Below are 6305 nucleotides of genomic sequence, written 5' to 3'. Positions count from 1 at the left end.
TGCATGTGTGTGTATGTTTTCGTGTGTGTGCATGTGAGGTTTGTTTGGGGAGCAGGCTTGTCAATGTGTGTGTATGTTTGTGTGTGTTTATGTGTGTGTGTGTGAGCAGGTTGGGTTTGGGGAGCAGGCTTGCCTGTGTGTGGTGGGGAGATGCTGGCATAGGCTGGGGCTCTTCCGGGAACCGGGGTTTGCCTGGATGTGAGCTTTCAGCCAGTAGAGGGCACTGTTCTCCTGGAGAACCCCAGCTGTCTCTTTGGAGGGAAGGGTTGACTCACCCCCACCTTGTTAATAGCTACCCTGGACAAGTTGTGGGCCGGGAGCGTCACCAGGCATATGCGACATGGAGGCCAGTCCTCCAAGGAAATGCTGATGACCGAGAGCACTCAGCCACCCGAGAACCACCCCCATCTCCCCCACAGAGCCACCCCCTCCTGGGGGCCCCTTCCCGGCCCAGGCAGGGCCCGGCTGTTCTGGGCATCTCTGCGCAGTGTGACTCCCAGGCCTTAATCCAGGCGGTGCTGCTGGACACAGGGCCGGGATGCAGCAGGAGCACAAGCCCTAGGATGAGGGGAAGCCCACCTGGGCTGGCAATGGGTAGAGGGCCTGGGGGGGCAGGAGCACAGACTCCCCTGGGCCTCAGTTTCCCCACCCTGCAACAACAACACGCCTTTCCGGCCGGGGTGTGTCACAGACTAGCTGCTAGTCTCCTGGCCTGCTGTCCCGGTGCCACTGCCAGAGAGCAGGCTCCCGTCTCAGAGCTCCACGCTGGTGGAGTGGCTCTGAGGAGCCGCTGTCCAGAGGGTTACTGCCCCTGGGTGTCCACCAGTGGCTGAGGCACAGGCCTCCCCACCACGCAGGGTCCCCATCCTGCTGGCTTTCCCCAGGAGGGCACCGGGCTCAGGGACAGAGACCAGCCTGGCAGCCAGGTGGCATCCCCTGCTCCCTAGCATGTTCTTGGGCCCAGCACAGCCTGGGAGTGTCCGACTTCTGGGCCCACCCACGGCTGTCCCTCCTGATCCCTCTTGCCCATACGGAGGGGCTGGGCTGCCTACCTCTGAGCCCAGGATGGCCGTGCCTGGGGGTTCAGCCGTGGTGGGAGGGATCTCAGGCCACAGGAAACAAGTCGTGGGCAGCATGGTGATGGAAGGGGACCTGAGACTGGGACAGGGTACCAGGCAGCGGGGATGGAGGGTGGAGGCCCAGGTGAGAGGGGTGTGCGGAGCTCAGGGAGCTGAGTGTTGTCACTGAAGAAAGAGCACAGGCCCCTCGAGGAACAGGGCTGTTCTCCATGGGGAGTCCTAGCTGTGGGTCAGAGCTGGCTCAGGATGCAGGACAGGCCCTGGGCTGGGCACTGACCACACACAGTCACACGTATGCCCGACACGACCTCAGCTGCTGGGTGCCCTTCCCGAAGAAGCAGGCGCCTGCTGACACCAGCTGCCCACACCAGGCCCCTGCCCACACCAGGCCCGCATGTCTCGGCCACCCAAGTCCTTTAGCTGTAAGACCCAGGTGACAGGCCTCCTGGGCTGTACCTGGGCAAGGTCGGGGGGCTTCCTCAGAGACCAGTGGGGCTCCTGGGGCCCCGGGTGCCTGGCCAGGGCGGGCTGACCCCTTGTCATAGCACCACCTCCCGGGTGGGGTCCCCCCCTGCTCCCCAGCCCTGCTGACCGAGTCCCCTCCATGTTCCCTGAGGCAACGCATCTATGTCCACTCAGGAAGGAGCCACTGCCACCCCTCCTGGGTTGGGGGTGGTACTGGGGCAGGCAGACAGACAGACAGACTGCCTCACAGTCTGGAAGTCTTGATGGCCTGCCATCTTTCTTGCTTCCGGTCAAGGACTCCCCGTTTTTCTCAGCATCAAGAAACCTGCTCCCTTCTGAAGGCTGACCCTCCAAGCTGACCAGGCCCACCCCCTCCGTGTAGCCCCAAAGGCCTTGGAGGCCCAGGCTCTGCCCACTTCCCTCCCTTTTCCTGCTCCTCTCCTGCCCCCTCCCCAGGCCCAACACTGGCCCCTAAGGCTCCTGCCCTCCATGGTCCCCCAGGCCCCAGAGTAACTCTCGCCCTGCCCTGGGCCACCCTCACACACCTGTCTGGTCCTCCTACTAGCCCCTTGGTGGGGGGGCCCAGGAGCAGGCACAGGGGGTAGAGATGAAGGGGGACCTTGGGGGCTTCCTCCTGCATCTGTGCGTCTGGGACCCGAGCCTGGCGCAGTCCCGCCCAGGTGCGGGGGAGGACTCTAAGGTGTGAAGTCGCCAACACCGGATGTGGATGGGGGGCCCTGTCCAGCTGCCGGGGCCCATGAGAATGTGGGGGAGTCGCAGCCCTGAGCCCCTTCCTGCCCCCACCACAGCCCCAGCCCAGCAGGAAGGGCGGTCTGGGGCAGACAGACAGACATCCTGCAGATGACTGACATTGGCAGCTGCTCTGAGGCCAGGGGGTGGGCGTGGGGACCGGGTTTTCTCCTCCCCAAGGGGTCTTCAGAAGCTTCTGGAAAGCCCTGCCACTCCCAGAGACCTCCCCTCTCCCCACCCCAGGCCACTGGGACTCCTCCCTTTACTCTGTGGTCCACCCCTTTAATCAGGTGCCCCCAGCCCCGCCCAACACTTTGTATCTGGTGGGGATCTCCTGAGGGCTGAATCCTCACCCACGCCCCAGGGCCTGGGCGCCCTCCTCAGCCATCCACAGGCTGGGTTCTGGCTGGGTCCTGCTTGGCTGACCCACCCAGTCCTGTAGGCCACCACGCCCCCTCCCCATGCAGCACCCACCCATAGCTCCAGGCCCACCCCTCACTTCGCAGCCACCCCTCTCCCACCCCATCCAGTGCGCCTGCTGGCACCTCAGGACACCCTGTCCCCTTCCTGCCTCGCACACAACCTCCTCTCTGCTCTTGGCGCATTGCCGTCCTCCGGGCTTGTTCTGTGTGCTAAATTTGGGCTTTATCTTGTTCACTGTCGGACTTCCGTCACCACACATTGGTCATGTTGGTCCCTTTCCTATTCCCACCGGGAGGCTCCTTGTGCTACTTGGGATTGGTGCTGGTTTAAATCTTTGACTCAATCATTGTTTCCTTCTCCCTGTGGTTGCCTAAGGTTCCTGACTGCTAACCAGAAGGCTGGCGGTTCAAACCCACCGGCCATTCCTCGGAAGGAAGGCTGGGCAATCTACTGCCGTAGTGATACCGCCTCGGAAACCCAAGGAGGGGTCGCTAGGAGTCGGGTCTGACTCGATGGTAGTGGGTTTGTTTCGTGGTCACCCTGGCCCACACACTCAGTGGTTTCCTTGGACTGATCTAACCTCACCGCCGTCCTCGGACTGATAGATGTCAGCCTGTCCTCATCCGTTTCCGTCTTGCCGTACCGGCTTCCCGTGTTGCCATTACCTACAGTTCTAGTCTGCATTGTTACGTAGGTGTCTGTTGTTTCTATGGTCTGTTAGGTTGTGGGTTTCATTTCGAGGCGAGCATAAGCTCTCCCCTTTACTTTTGATCGCTCACTGTCGGTCCTGCTTCGAGTCTTCGTGCCTAGACCCTGCTTCACAGCCTACGCTTTGGGTGTCTTCAGAACCCACACGCCTGAGAATGTCTTCATTAAACCCTTACACTCCCTGTGGCTGGATTACGTGTCACATGACCATGCTGGAAGCTATGCCACTGGGATTTCAAATACCAGCAGGGCCATTCATGGGGACAACTTTCAGCAGAGCTTCCAGACTAAGGCAGAAGAGGAAGAAAACCCTGATTCTAAGAGGCTCAGTCTGGGAGGCAGGCAGTGCAGAGCCGGGGCTCAGTCTGGGAGGGAGGCAGTGCGGAGCCGGGGCTCGGTCGGAGAGGAGGTAATGTGGAGCCAGGATGCAATCGCAAGACTAGGCCCCTTCTCCTGAGTAGAACCCAACAGTCCCTCACGTTCACTGAGCACGTCTGATACCAGCTCAGGAGGGGTGCCAGGTGCCCTTTGAGGGAGGGCTGGGGCTGGGGACACAGGATGAAGGTCCCAGCCACCCCACACATTCTCATCATCCTGGGTGAGGGCAGAGAGATGATGGGCCCTGAGGCTGGTGTTGGCGCAGCACTGGGGACTCGTGGGGAGAGGAAGACTTGGGGAACACAGCCCTGTGCGTGGAGGGGAACACAGGGGGATGAGGACTTGTGGGGCACGGCCCTGTGTGTGGAGGGGTCAGTAGGAGATGCTCTCAGGAAGTTGATCAGAAACAGCAGGGTCAGGCCTAGAGCTCTGGCCCTTGGGCAGGGTCAGAAGTCAGGGTCCAGTGAGAAACATGGTCTATCTTGGTCCATTGAGTCTGGAGACCCAGAGCCCGGCTCTTAAAGAGCTTAGACTCCACTCCTTCCAATTACATTCAGGGAAACTGAGGCCCAGAGGAGCAGGGACTTATCAGAAGCTATGTTGTCATCTGGCCAAGAATCAGGACCAAAAGTGAACGGGCACTTTAAGAGTGCTGCTGCGTGGCTGGCTCCTGGGACAGGACCTGGGGGGCCAGCAGCAGAAGCCTGTCTCCTCCATCCCCCTGGGAGCTGAGCTGGGCTGGAGCAGGCCGGGGTGAGCCTCTTCTCTGAGGTGTCTGTGTAGTGTGGTGTGAGCACTGACCATCCACCAATGACGTACCACATAAAGGGCCTGGTGCTACAATGGTTAGAGGCTCTGCAGCTAACCAGAAGGTCAGCAGTTTGAACCCACAGCCACTCCACGGGAGAAAGACCTGGGACTCTTCTCCTGTAAAGGTCACAGCCCAGGAAACCCTATGGGGCAGCTCACTGTCATGTGGCATCAACTTGACGGGACTGACAGCACCCAGCCACATGCTACATACATAATTGTACCTGTAGCATACCATCTCCCCCTTAAATTCTACAGGTGATGTGTATTGTCCAGGACACACAGGACAGAGTTCCTGTGTCTGAGAGCTTGCAGGGCCTGCCATGCCCACAGTCCCCCCAGTGGGATCCTCACACGTGTGGTGGTACCTCCCTGTTGGCCACCCCTCTGAGAGGCTCTGTGGGTGCAGCCGGGGCAGGGGTGCAGGGCAGCTGGGCTGATCACTGGTGCCCTCCCCAAGAGCCTCAGCCATGCCCTGGCTGCTCATCCCACATCTGAGGGGTCCTGATGACTCACAGTCCCCAGCTACCACACCGCTGTCACATAGAGACTGTGACCAGAAATGACACTCTAGTGCCTGCCGTGGGGTGGAGGAACCTTGCAGACACGCTGAGTGGAAGGGGCCAGGCATGAGAGGGCGGATATTGCCTGACCCTCTGAGTGAAGTACCTGGACAGGCAGATGTGCGGAGACCGAGGTGTGGCAGTGGTTACGTGCCCCCACCCCCAGCTGTGGCTTGAAGGGCACCTGGCACCCCTATTGGTTATGGTTTAGGGGCTTCAAGTGTCTGCTCTGGACATGGATGTGGTGAAGGCTGCACCACATGGTGAACAGAATCAGCGCCACTGATGTGGACCTGCAAATGGTCGAAATGGTAAATGCTTGCTGTACGCAGACTTTGCTGCGATTAGAATGAAACACAGACAAGAGCAGAGAAGGGCCTGGGGCTGGCACTGGTGTCCGATCCTCTTTTGCTTCGCACTCTGGACAAACAAACGTGTAAACGCGGGGACATAGCCACACACACGTCTGTTTTATGCTTATGAATGGGGGCGTGTCATAGGGATCTGTGCCACTCCGTGGTGTCCTGTGAGCACCCTAGGGGAAGTCCAGAGTCCCCCACAGCAGGGCAAACACCTGCGGTGCCTGGGCCCAAGCCCACTCCGCCGGGCCGCTGGCCAGTTGGTGATTTCTGCACTTGCAGCAGCCCTGTGCTGGGCGTCGGTGTGCCTTGGGGCTCTCCGTAGAAGCAGGACGTGCAGGTGCACTAGCTCCGGCCCGTGGGGGCCAGGTGCACCGTCGTAGGGCTGTGCGCCTGCCATTCCATGGCCAATGGCAGGTCTTCCAGACGTGGACTGCCAGGACTTTCTTCCAAGGCACCCCCAGGTGGACTTGAGCCCCCAGCCCCTTCAGTTGGCAGCTCAGCCCACTCACTGTCTGCACCCCCAGGGACTCCCCCTTGAAAGCACCTGCTGAAACCCTGTGGGGATGCCAGCAGGGAGTGTGGAGGGGAGGCCTAGGCTCCCCCTCCCAGCGCCCACCATGCACCCTACCCCCCAAACTAGGGAGAAATAGACGGGGACTCAGGAAACCAGAAAAACAAGCACTTTATTTCCGGCACAGTGGGGCTGGGGGCTGGGCCTTCCACACGTCCTCTGTCCCAGGCTGCCCGAGGATTGGACACCCACCTGT

Source organism: Orycteropus afer, unplaced genomic scaffold (assembly GCF_000298275.1).
Source record: "Orycteropus afer afer isolate SDZICR_OR568_19922 unplaced genomic scaffold, OryAfe1.0 scaffold00018, whole genome shotgun sequence".
Classification (NCBI taxonomy): Eukaryota; Metazoa; Chordata; class Mammalia; order Tubulidentata; family Orycteropodidae; genus Orycteropus; species Orycteropus afer.
The sequence above is the reverse complement of the archived record's forward strand: the minus strand, read 5'-3'. Positions refer to the sequence as shown.